At 42.2% G+C, this 13,476-nt stretch overlaps 1 long non-coding RNA gene across 1 annotated transcript in view; it reads left to right on the plus strand.

Moving 5' to 3' along the window:
* LOC103786160 (uncharacterized) overlaps positions 1–13,476 on the plus strand; it is a 356,334-nt gene that overhangs the window by 228,153 nt on the left and 114,705 nt on the right. Inside the window, exons 14-16 of the long non-coding RNA XR_008625464.1 lie at positions 2,311–2,440; positions 4,494–4,661; positions 5,610–5,670. This is a non-coding gene — a long non-coding RNA (uncharacterized LOC103786160). The remainder of the gene's footprint in view (positions 1–2,310; positions 2,441–4,493; positions 4,662–5,609; positions 5,671–13,476) is intronic.

Raw genomic sequence — 13,476 nt, forward strand, 5'->3', positions numbered from 1 at the left:
TTGTTGTCTCCAAGATGCCCTTGTTAAAATACAGATATCTTCAAGGGAAGCTGCTAGACGTTAGCACAGACTCTGGAGTCAGATGAGCTGGGGATAAATTCCCGCTCCCCCACTTGTTAGCTATGTGACTTTGGAAACATTACTTCACATCTCTGTGTCTCAGTTCCTTCATCTGTACAATGGAAATAACAATAGTGTTAAGGGGAGAGTAGATGAGATAATGTCTGGGACATTGTAAGTGCTCAATTAAGGTTAGCTATTGTTAGTAGCTATTACTAAACCCTGAGAAGAAGGGGTAGGTGGTGATACGACTCCACCAAGAATATGCTTAAGTTTCTCCTTCATCTGGGTGAGTTTCCATAGGCTTTGGAAAATAGACGCTGTTTCACAAATGAGGACAACTAAATCTCAGAGAAATTAACTGGTTCTGAGTCACACAGCTTCATCAGGATGCCATGAAGAAACAGGATACAATGCCCACCCCCCTTTAGCTGTGCCCCCAATAACCCTCCTGCATAACTTCTGGCTTCCTAAGAGAGGACTAATGGTTGTAGCCCCTGAAATCCACCTACACACTCTCCCTGAGATAGTCTGTAGTGGACAGCTCCCAAATGCTTTCCATTTTGAGGAAAGACAGCTTGAAGAGCAACTTGCAAAAGCAAGGTCAGATACCAAGCCCAGAGGCCGTATGGATGTCACACCTCAGTTCTTATGGTGATGACTTGGCATTTAGAGATGAAAAAATCATCTCCAAGGCAACGTAGGTGACTTATTTACAGATGATTAATCCCATTGTATACTACTGCCAAATCCACTTCTGGCTTCACGCCTGGTGACATGGGGAAAATACCACGGCTTCTTCGTCTTGGGTACATTTCCATCTGCTGGGCATTCTCTGGGTTCCAGGGGGAGGTGAGTCAACAGTCTGCAATGCTATGGATTTAGTGTCTTGATGTGGGTTCTAATGAGAGAGTTTTTATAATGTTTCACACCCTCCCACCCCTGCCAGCCACAATGGTAATATCAAACCCAGAGACCAGGACAGAGGAACTTGCTTTCTTCCAGCTTTAGATCTTCCACCTAATATGATCAGAGAATTCTTATTTCATTTAATATGTCTTTCATAAGTGCCTACTCTGCACCAGATACTGTCCCAGAATAGAAGAAAGTACACTTCCAGAAAATTTGCTATGATCATGAAGAAACTGAACTCAGACAATAATAATTATAATAATATCTCCTATTTATTAAGCATTTGCTGTGTGCCAGTTGCTGTACCAGGAACATCACAGTTTATCCTCCCCAAAGCCCTTGGCTGTAGGTCCTATGGTATCCCTGTTTTTCTCTTAATAAAGATAAAACACAGAGAGGTTAAGAAGCTTTCCCAGGATGGCACAGCTGGGCAAGTGGTTGAGTTGATTTTACCCAAACACAGTCAGTTCTCATTATTGGTGGCAGTTATGTTCTATAAAGTGGCTGTGAGCACTGAATTAACAAATACTAAACAGTTGCTCCTACAGGAAATACAGGGTTAGATTCCTTTGAGCCTCTGATCAATATATAACCTTGTTTTAATTATGTTTTGTTTAAAGATATCTTATTCAATATACACTTTTGATTCATTAACACTGAACTTATAGCAACAGCACTGTGACTCATCCCCAAATGATGCTTCTCTTACGCATGTATTTTGTCTGTAAGGCACACAGCAGCCTTCTACTTAGGATCACTTTAGCACTATGCTTTGGGACCATTTTAAACAGCAAAATCACCATCATAAAGCATAAAAATGAGAAAAAATGGGGCACTAAATAGACCACAAAAGAGACACTTGTTCTCAGGCTGAGAGCTAAAATGAAAAAGCAGAGTGTCACTTTGTTGTCCCACCTCAGCTAGGAATGCTTGTGTTGAGTGACTCAAATTTTTTGCTGCTCTAAGAATACCTGCAAGTGACCACAAATGTGCCATGAGTCTTGATCTTAAAGTTACAAATAAATTTTAGCATGTAGAGAAATTCCATTCATAAGGAGAATTGGGTATAGTCTTATTCCAGAGTATGTTTTTACTCTTATTCACACTTTACCCCCCTGTGGTCAGCAGCCTCTAAGATGGCCTTCAGGGATCCCCACCTCCTGGTCTTCATGCCCTTGGTAACACCCTTGGTAATGCCAATCCCCTTGAGTATGTGCCAGACCTAGTGACTCATTTCTAATGAATAGAATGTGGTATAAGGTCTTAGGATATCACTTTCAAGGTTCAGTTACAAAAAAACTATAGCTTCCATCTTGGACACTCTTTCTCTTTTATTAGTTTTCTGGGAAGCTTGCTGTCATGTTTTGAACTGCCCTATGGAGAAAGCAACATGGCTAGAAATATGAGAGAGCCAACAGGACAATGAGGCCCTCAATACAGCAAGAAACCAAATCCTGCCAACAACCATGTGAGTAAATAGATCCTCCCCCAGTCAAGACTTCAAGTGAGATTGCTGCCCTGACCAATACATTAGTTGTAGCCTTGTAAGAAACCTTAGAACCAGAGGCAGTAAGCTAAGCCATGCATAGATTCTTGGCCCAAAGAAACTATAAAATAATAAGTTTTTGTTTTAAGTCACTAAGTTATGTTTTAAGTCACTATGTTTTACGGTAATTTGTTACAAAGCAAAAGATAACTAGCACAACTGCCTTCTCATATGCTACATTTATTAGATTGCATGGCATTATTAGCTACATTCTTTACAATGCTCTACTGCATCTAATCCTCACCATGACCTGGTAAATTACTGATATTATTCTCATTTTGTAGATAAAGCAACTGTCCATCAGAAAGGTTGAGTAACTTGACCAAGGTAACACATCTAAAGGTGAATCAGGTTTTTGACCACAGATTTGGTCAACCCCCAAACTCTCAAGCTAGACTTGATTTGCACAATACCATTGAGCTGGGATCAGAATGCATTCCTCTTGATTTCAAGGTCCATTTTTTTTTCCTGTTTCTCATTTAAAAAAGTAAACCTTCAAATGAAAGAAAGATTATATGAGGTAGAAAGATTCAGGTGGCCATAATGATATTCAGTGTCTACCACTACTTCTTTCTAATCCTCATCTGCAAAAGAAGGCCTTTGAGCAAAGGATTGGGCAAATGTTATTTCTTACAAAGTTACTGCACCTGGAATTTAATTGTATTAATCTTCTCAGGTTTCCATAACAGAATATCAGAGGTTGGGTGGCTTAAACAACAGAAATTTGTTTTCTCACAGTTCTGGAGGCTGAAAGTCTGAGACCAAGGTGCCAGCATGTTCAGTTTCTGCTCTGGCCCCTCTTCCTGAGTTGTAGATGGCCACCTTCTTGCTTTGTTCTAACATGGCTCTCACAGAGAGAGAGGGTTCTCTAGTGTATCCTGTTCTTGTAAGGACACTAATTCCATCAGATTAGGACACCTTATAACCTCATTTAACCTTACTTCCCTAAAAGCCATATCTCCAAATACCATCACATTAGAGGTTAGGGCTTCAAGACAGGAATTTTGCGGGGGTGCTGGTAGGGGACATAATTCAGTTTATAATATAAATTGACATTCATTTATTGGCCACTAGGTCCAAAACTGGATAGAGATTAAGAATGCCACTCCCAGTGTATAAGCCTGAAACTTGATGTGGAAAGGGACCAAGAGATATCCAGTAACCAAATCAACTTCTTACTCTCTACTCCTTGATTTCTGACGGACACACTGAGACAGATAACCCCTGCAGTGGAGGCCTGAACTTAGGCTATATGTAGCATTAGTAAATGGCTCAAACAACTCCAAACTCCTCATTTTACAAATGAGGACCTTGAAGCTCAGAAAGATAAAATGACTTGCCCAGGGTTGCAGAGCTGGCTAGTGGCAGGGCCAGGCTTGGGTTTAAGTATAGTGGCTTTCACCCTCATGCCCCTTCCCCTTGGCCAGGCTAGAAGATGGGTGTCCTGAGAAACCCTCAGAAGGAGAACACTGGACAAATCCTTGAAGTCTCCCGGGCACGTGGGAGTTGTGATGGAGGGGTGTATTGTGTGTGTGAGTGTGTGTATGTGGAGTGTTGCTGGGCAGCACAAGACAGCATAGCTGGCACCTTTGTTTTCCTCATGATTCAGTTTCTTCTCTTGGGCCCCTCTTCCTGTGTAAAATAAAAGCCGCCCTTGGCAGTTTACTAAGGATAGGGATTGACAGACTTTTTTTTTTTTTAAAGGACCAACTAATAAATATTTTAGGCTCTTTAGGCCAGACGATCTCTCTTGCAACTCAACCTGGCCATTGCAGCTTAAAAGTAGCCATAGACCATTTATAATCAAATAGGTGTGGCTGTGTGCTAACAAAACTTTATTTACAAACAGAGAGCAGGCTGGATTTGTTCTAAGGATATATTTTGTAGAGCTGCTAGAGCTAGGGTGCTTTCTTCGTCCCTGACAAACATCCTTACATGAACTTACTCATCCCTTTTCTTATCTTATTTTGCCAAGTTCTCAGATTCTGAAGACTCCTCATGAATCTGTCAGCCCCCCTCACCCCAGCTCTGGGCCTCTGTGTCACCAGCACTGCCACCTCATCATTATTTTATTTCATGCCAATCACTGGACTAAACACCTTACAGGCTTTATCACATTTAATTCCTTCAACAACACCAAGAGGTAAGTATCACTCCACATCTAACATGACTTGCCTGAGGCTTAAAGAACTAAGTAACTTGTCCAAGGTTGTTGTAAATACCAAGTGCAGATTTTTACCTTTTTTTTTTTTTTAATTTGTGAATCCCAAGCTCTTAATAAAATCTCTACTAACTCCTAAGTAGATGGTTTTAAACTAGCACAATGAGAAAAATCACCAAAGTTAAAAGAATATAGAGTAACAAGCTGAACCCTTTAATCTCAATTGTAGGCCTAGAGATCTAGAGCAGTGCTCACTAGGCCAGGGAACAAATGAAGGTGAGCATCAGAATCTGCTGGGGAGATTGTTAAAATGCACATTCCTGGGCCCCGCTCTCAGTTATTCTAATTTCTTAAACACAGGAGGAGACCCAGGAATCTGCATTTAAGCGAGCATCCCAGATTCTAGGACCAGTGAGAGGCACACAACTTCTGAGGTCCTACTAAAAAAATGCCGTCATCAGACTTGATGCAGCTAAGATGCTTTGGGGCATCTACTTCTGCATCTCCGGTCCTTTTGGATGGCTCAGCAGCATGACAGCTCTCGCTGTGATTCAGCACTAATGTCCTAACATTATGCTCCTTAGAAAGCATAACTGCTGTACTTTAAGTACAGCCCCAGGAGAATGAGAGCTCTGGTTTTCTTTCCTTTTCTCTTCTCCTCTTTTATTTCTCAATTCTTGGCATGTCTATGAATATCAAATGAGTGAATTTTATCAGAAACTTTTAATGTCTTAATGTGGCCCTTTCAAGCCCCCCCAGGACTTCGGGGAAAAGAGAAAAGGCTCATTTCAATTTGAACCTTCAGTAATTGCACTAATACAAATAAGCAAGGGATGACTACTTGGCACATACATGGTTGGTATTTATGAGAATGTGGAGGTTAATGCAGATTTTGCATGCACGATTTTTTTCTTCTGCTTGGCGATTTAGGCACTCACATCTCTACCCCACCAGCAACCTCTTAGAGGCAGTGAGAACTCTGTTTTAGAAGGTGAGTCTGTCCTTTCAAGTTGACAACTTGCTTGCCTTTCGGTCCAACCCCAGTCACCTGCCCCAGACCCATTCTAGAAGTGTCCCATTCTCCTCATGAATGAGAAATGAATGTGCTGTTGCAGGCTCGCAGGCACAATGCATCATTCTGAGTGTGTGCTGGGCTCCTCGGCTTATATTCCAAACATGCTGTGAATGCTCAATTGCAACCACTGGGTTTCTTCAACCTGACTTGCAATCAAATGGATATCGTTTGTGCGGGGGTGGTAGAAAGTGAGTAATGGTGTGTAGTTTCATGGAGATGCTTGTTCTAATAAAATATTTCAAGGTCCAGTGTTCCAAATCTCATTACAATTTTGCTATGAAAAGAAATGGGGTGTGTATGTATGTGTATTTGTGAGAAACTGGTAACAGGTAAGGTTTCTTTCTTTCTTTCTTTCTTTCTTTTTTTGAGACAGAATCTTGCTCTGTCACCAGGCTGGAGTGCAGTGGCACAATCTCAGCTCACTTCAACCTCCGCCTCCCAAATTCAAGCGATTCTCCTGCCTCGGCTTTCCAAGTAGCTGGGACTACAGGTGCACGCCACCACACCCAGCTATTTTTTGTATTTTTAGTAGAGACGAGGTTTCACCATATTGGCCAGGATGGTCTCGATCTCCTGACCTTGTGATCCGCCCACCTCAGCCTCCCAAAATGCTGGGATTACAGGTTTGAGCCACCACACCTGGCCTATTTCTTAATCTGTTAGGAAAACAGAAAACAGCCCGGGAAAAGAAAGAAAACAGAAGTCAAGACGTCCCATCTGTGATACAGAATAACCCATGACTTAAGAATATTTCCTGTAATGACTTCAAACTACAGTAAGACTTCAGTACTTAAGAGCACAGATGTTGGAGTGAGATGGTTGGGTCTAAATCTTGGCTCCACCATTCATTGGCTCTGTGTCTTTGGGAACCTTCCATAACCTCTGTAAGTCTCAGCCTCCTTGTCTGTAAAATGAAAGTAATAATAGTCCTTCCATCATTAGGCTGTTGCAAAGATAAAATGAAATAGTGTATGTAAAAGTACTTGCATGCCTGGCACATAGTAGGAGCTCAATAACTGTTAGTTTTCCATTCATCAGGTTTTCATTCAAAAAACATTTATTAAGTGCCTGTTACATGTCAAGCACCATTTTTATGTACTTATGAAAAAGCAGTGCACAAACAGACAGGAATCCCTACCTTTATATCTAACGGGGTCAAGCAAGTAAAACACAACTGATATGAAGTGGTGTTGAGTACTTTGGAAAAAATGAAGCTGGGCAACAGTGCTAGGTAATGGCAGAGTGAGCAGGGGTCATTTTCCTGCTGCCCCTGAGCTGCATGAGGATTGCAGTCTGGGACATAAGGAGTGGTGTGGGAATGTTGAGTGTCTTGTAATGATAGAAGAAAACTGGGAAAAGAGGCATAAAGAAATTAGCACTGACCTAATGATGTCAAGGCAGAGAATATTAGTTAATGGAAGCTTGGGAAGAAGTGGCTTTATAGATGATGATTATTATCTTTACTATAAAAGGCTCCCCAGCTTGGGATCAATGGATGAGATAAAGGGGGCATCTGGAACTCCTGAATTTTTATGTAAAATTATATGCATATGGGTAGGGATGTGCAAGGAGAAATTTCATACATTTTATCCCATTCTCAAAGGGACCGAAGACCAAAACAGAGTTAGGACTGCTTATCTCCTTGGTTCATAAGAAGGTGGCCACACTGAACAGTGTCAGTTGACACCTTTTGTCCTTGCAAGAGTATGAATGATGCTCCCTTTCATCCTCCAAGCTGTGGAGATAATTTTAGGGTCTCCTGAGCTGTAAGGCTCCTACCTTACTTCTTTGTTTGATGCATCCCTACATCTCTTAGACAGTGTTCAGCCCTGGGTTGAGAAAAAGAGTCTAGAACACCTTTCAAATGGAATATTGGGAGCACAGGTTGTACAGCTCACTATCTGCCTAGGCTGATGTCCTTGGGTGTTCCCTGACCACAGAGGAGAGGACAGGAGTGGCTCCCCTTTAGGAATCGGGGTAAGTTTCCAGAGGATTCCTTCCAACATGCTCTTTCCCACAAGTTCGCTTTCAGGTGCTCCCTCATTTCCCAAACTGAAACTGTAACAGTGTGCCAACTTGGCTGTAGGCAGGACAAAGCAAAAAACAAAGCACCCGGACAACCAATAAGATAGATGATGAGAGCTGGGGGCCCCTAACACTGGGAACTTAGGTGGCAAAAATCCCAGATCTTTTTCCACTGGACTAAGCTTGAGGTATGTGTCTGAGTGTCCAAGAAGTTTATCGAAAATGGTGACTGGAAGATCCTTCCCTTCTAGGCACTTAAAATGTCTGAATTTTCCTTCCTTATCAGCAAAACGAACAGAGGTAAATGGAAAGTAAATGTTAAGCTGCATAAAGAGTCAACAGAATTAAATATAGATGAGTGACCTAATTCTAGCATCCCCACCCCTGACTTTCTACTTCATTTCTTTTTGGTCTCCTTATGTGGCTACCACTTTCCCTGAACAAGAAAGACTTTGGTTAATGACTTTGGACTCTTTTGGGTCTTCTGACCTTGGAGCAGCCAGGAAATAGAGCTGTGTTCATAAAAGATAGAGAAAAAGAAGAAAAAAAGCAAGAAACTGGGAATTGGAGTGTCCATTGAGTGTCCATTGGAGTGACCCTCTTGGTCATTTTTGGAAGGCTCATTGTTTAAGTTTGGAAGTCTAAGGCCATCGGCGGGTCATGTTACATTTGCTGCATTGCTTTGGTATTATAAGTGGAAACCCACTAGTGGTGGGCTTTCCAAATGATTCAAATTTATTATAAAATTATTGGACATAACAAAAGATTATCCAATATGAAACTATCTAATCTGACTAAACCAAACATTTTCTTAAGATATACCACAACATAGGCACATACAGATTCCTTTGGGAGAGAAGAGGCCGCAGCACCCCAATCCGTATACATGGTATTGTGATGGCTCATGTGGGTGTGGCTTGAAGTTCTGGATGCTCTCTCACTCAGAAGCCACCTAGAACAGTGCTGAGGATGGGATCTTGGATGAGGTCCAGAGTTCCCAGTCCGAGACTGCACCTTCAAGTGCCAGGACAGTGGAAGCAAGTGTCATGAAGCTGTGGAAGCTCAGGGCTCTTATACTTGGTAAACCTTGCTGGATATGACCAGTGTGCATGCTGGCTCTTCTACCCCCACCCATCAGGCTGTAGACTTTACGTTTACACAAATCAGGCAATCCTAATATGTTGATCCTGATACTATGCAGTGGCCCTCGATGGGATGTCGGCAGCTCTATTAGATTGATACAATAAAGTATTATGGGACTCAGAGTCATAATTGAACATATACACCATACTGTACAGAGGTCATGGGTCAAATCGAGTCAAAAAATATTTTTTTGCTACTTTTGTGTCGTTTTTGCCTTCACAGTGGGTTTGTTTGCTTGTTTTTGACACTCACATTTTAAAACCATGTGATTGCATATGACAATGCAATTTCTGGTTTTGTGTATATGTGTGTGTGTTTTTAAACAGAAGATATAGGTTTCCTAGGCCCTCATTATCACACACCAAACAGGAGCAGACATTTGCTTTCCATTTGGCTCCTGTTTCTACCTGGCACAGTCCTCTGTCCCTGCAGGCATGTCACTCTGCTGCCTTGATTTGGAAGCCTAGATTCTCCTACAGTCTCAGGTCCAGACTGGTGATGTCCAAGACTCCATTTAAGGAAGGACCTTCCCAATGACCTTCTCTACCCTTTCCAGATGGTAGTATCCGTGGCTGCTACCTGCAGGACTTGGCACATCACAGAGAGACTGTGATGAGAGCCCGTGACTCCCTTAAGATGAAGGCACTAGTGTTAGAGCACCCCATGAGTAAAGGGGAAGTGTCTTAGTCTATTTGTGCTGTTATAACAAAATACTGTAGACTGGGTAATTTATAAACAACATAAATTTATTGCTTACAGTTCTGGAGGCTGGGAAGTCCAAGATCAAGACACCAGCACATTCAGTGCTTGGGGAGGGCCTGTTCCTCATTGGTGGCACCTTTTGTGTGTCCTCACATGATGGAAGGGCAAAGCAGCTCTCTAGGGCTCTTCAATAAGGGCACTAATCCCATTCACAAGGACAGAACCCTCATTACCTAATTACCTCCCAAAGGCCCTGCCTTCTAATATTATCAGCTTGGTGATTAGTTTTCACTCTATGAATTTCAGGTGGACACAACATTCAGAACATGGAAGGAGGGGAAGCCTTGGCTTTTCTTTTCCTTTTTGTTTTTGGAATGGAGTCTTGCTCTGTCACCCAGGCTGGAGTGCAATGGTGAGATCTTGGCTCACTGCACCCTCCACCTCCCAGGTTCAAGCAATTCTCCAGCCTTAGCCTCCCGAGTAGCTGAAATTACAGGCACCCACCACCACACCCATCTAATTTTTGTATTTTTAGTAGAGACAGGATTTCGCCATGTTGGCCAGGCTGGTCGTGAACTCCTGACCTCAGGTGATCCACCCGCCTCGGCCTCCCAAAGTGCTGGGATTACAGGTGTGAACCACTGTGCCTGGCTGCCTCAGCTTTTCTATCTCAAAAGCTTATTGGTAATTTTCTCCTCTAACTTCCTCACTCATAGATGTGAAAACGCAAACCCAGAAAAGTTCCATGGTTGTTCCAAAGTCCCACACCGAGCCAGCAGTAGATCCAGGATGAAGGTAGAGGTCTTCTGATCCTTGGTCCAGATGATTTCCCTGCTCCTTTTCCCTTGTCAGTGTGTTATTCTGGGATGAAGCCATCACTCTGTCTGCCCTCACAACAGAAGCTTCTTCATTTGTGTTCACTTTCTTTCTCCCTGCTGGTCAGTGGTCTTGAATTTCACTAAGTACTGCAGGTGTGAATTGCCTTGGGTTACATCTTTTGGTTGGAGTCTATGGCAGTCAATATTTTCTCAGGATGGTATCTCTCAGCAAGACTTAAGCCAATAAATGGCAAGCAGGCAATCAACAAGGACTTATTAATCCCCTGATCTTTGTTCAGCACCACAGGCTTTCTGAAGAACTATTATATTTAATTCCTTCTGTAGCAAGTAACAGACACCCTTGTCAAAGTTGCTTAAGCAAAGGAAGAATTTATTGGCCCCAGAATAAAATATCAAGTCATGGGAAGGGGAGGGCCATAGCTGGGCCTTGAGAAAAGTAAAGTAGAACTTCAGCAAGATCAGTATTCTCTGTTTATGTCTCACATCTGCTTTTTACTGTATGTTGGGCTTATTCTCCATATGATAGAAAAATGTCCACCAATGTTTCCTGATTGTATTCTCTCTACTTTGGCCATGGGAAAGAAAAGACTCCCTCATTCTGGGTCCTCCAAGCCTATGGAAATTCTCTTATTGGTCTGACCTAATTCAGGTGCCTATCCCTGGACCAATCAACTATGGTGTGGATGGAAGTGAAGGAGATACTCAGGTCAGTCAGCTGTGACCTGAGGTGGCCCATGTTGTGCTAAGAGGACAGCTTCCACCATAACTATATGGAAGTGGAATGGGTTGAAGGTGCAGAAGCCTGTCTCAGAAAAAAAAAAAAAGGATGAGAGTCTTAAGAAGACTAAACATTGCATCCAGTACATCTGCATATAGGATTTTATAATTGAATAGGGAGTTAAGAATTACATATAGAAACAGCAGTGATAAAAGACTGTTGTGTTACTGATTGTGAGATGAAGCAGAGGCTCCTTATAGGGACCTGCTGGATTTCCCCACCCCCTTCAAAGTATGAAAATAAAGAAAGATTTGAATCCCTTCAAAGGAAATTCTAGGCACCTAGCTTGCCCTGCCACCAGCAATTAAGGAAGTGAGTGAATAACCCACTAAGCAAGAAGGTAATAATAATGTAAACAATAGTCACTCAAGTAAGTTAGAGTCACATGATGTTTGGTTTCCTATAGAAACAAAAGCTAACATCTTAACATATATTCTTGAGTTGTTTTGAGTTTTTTTTTCAGAAATCTGGACCCTCCCACCAAATGTAAAATGTTGACTGCTGTGTGTAGACCTCAGAAAATTGGGAACTGAGGACTTAACTCCAACTGCCATTCTTTATTCTGTCTTTTTTTTCCCTAAGGAGCCTGGAGAGAGTCACACCCATAGGCCAAATCTTAACATTCCTTTCTGCTGACCCCAAGTTTTTAGACGAGCCTTCCTTAACCAATTGCAAATCGAAGAATCTACCTATGACCTGTAAGCTCTCACTTCGAGATGAAACCACCACTGCAAAATTATAACTGAGACAGTGAAAGAGATCTGACTTAACCAACTCCATCTCCCTTCTAACCTGCAAGCTGTCCTTTTTCATTCCTGGGCATAGGCTGAACTAACTTTGGGATGAATTTAGCTTATAGTTTATAGTTTAGAACAAAGACAGTAACAGCCCTTTCCCAAAACAAATCCCCTTCTTGCTTGGGGACTAGACTGCCTTTGTAGGACTAACAAATTAGCCAAAAGATTAGAAATTATGGTTTAGCAGTCATGCAGCTGAAGGCTACAAGATTCTGACCCTTCCCAAATTGCTCCTGGGGATAACATCACTATTATAAAGCCTAAGATCAGTGTTTGAGATATTTTGCAGATTCTTCACTCAATGGATCAGCTGGTACCACCCAGATTGATAAACTGGTTCATCTCATCTTGTGGCCCCCACCCAGGGAGTGACTCAGTGCAGCTTCAACTCCCTATGATTTCATCTCCAGCCCAATCAGTCAGCACTCTTGACTCACTGGCTGCCCCCCATCCACCAAATTATTCTTAAAAACTCTCATCCCCAAATGTTCAGGAGACTGATTTGAGTAATCATAAAACTCCAGTGTCCTGCACAGCCAGCTCTGCATGAATTACTCTTTCTCTATTGCAGTTCCTCTTTCTTGATAAATTGGCTCTGTTGAGGCAGTGGGTAAGGTGAACCCATTGGGTGGTTACAACGATACTCCCCCTTTTTGGGCCAAACAAATGTATAACCACTGTGTATCAAGCTATAATTTTCCCTGTAACTTCTACTTTCTTGAAATATACCCCTACCTTTAAAAACCATTCCTTGTAAGTCACTGGGGAGTTTGTGTCCTAATCATCAACTGCCTGATTCTTCCTGCTTGATGCCCTGCAATAAATGCCTCACTTTCTCTTGCAGCAAATCCTGGTATCATTATTTGGCTTTTTTTTGTGCACTAGGCGAGTAGACCCAAGTTCCATTCCGTACTAATTTTTAGAAATAAGTGTGCAAAATGGGCTAGTATCAAGAGTGACACCATCTAGTGCTGGCTTTTTCAAATTGAAATAGTGGGATAGAAGAAACTTGAAATAAACATGATTCTTTCTCCAGGAGTTTCAATTTTACACAAAATCAGGGTGAGTTCATTAAAAGCAACACAAAACACAGAAATATAGAGGATGGTACAAAATTTGTATGATGCTTAAAATAAATGTACAATTTTAAAACTAAAAATTCAATCTTTTTGGCCAGACATGGTGGCTCATGCCTGTAATCCCAGCACTTTGGGAGGCTGAGGTGAGTGGATCACCTGAGGTCAGGAGTTTGAGACTAGCCTGGCCTACCTGGCGAAACCCTGTCTCTACTAAAAATACAAAAATTAGCCAGGCATGGTGTCATGCTCCTGTAGTCCCAGCTACTCAGGAGGGTGAGGCAGGAGGATTTCTTGAACCCAGGAGGTGGAGGTTGCAGTGAGCTGAGATCTCACCACATCACTCCAGCCTGAGCGGCAGA

This window comes from Pan paniscus, chromosome 4, assembly GCF_029289425.2.
Source record: "Pan paniscus chromosome 4, NHGRI_mPanPan1-v2.0_pri, whole genome shotgun sequence".
Lineage (NCBI taxonomy): Eukaryota > Metazoa > Chordata > Mammalia > Primates > Hominidae > Pan > Pan paniscus.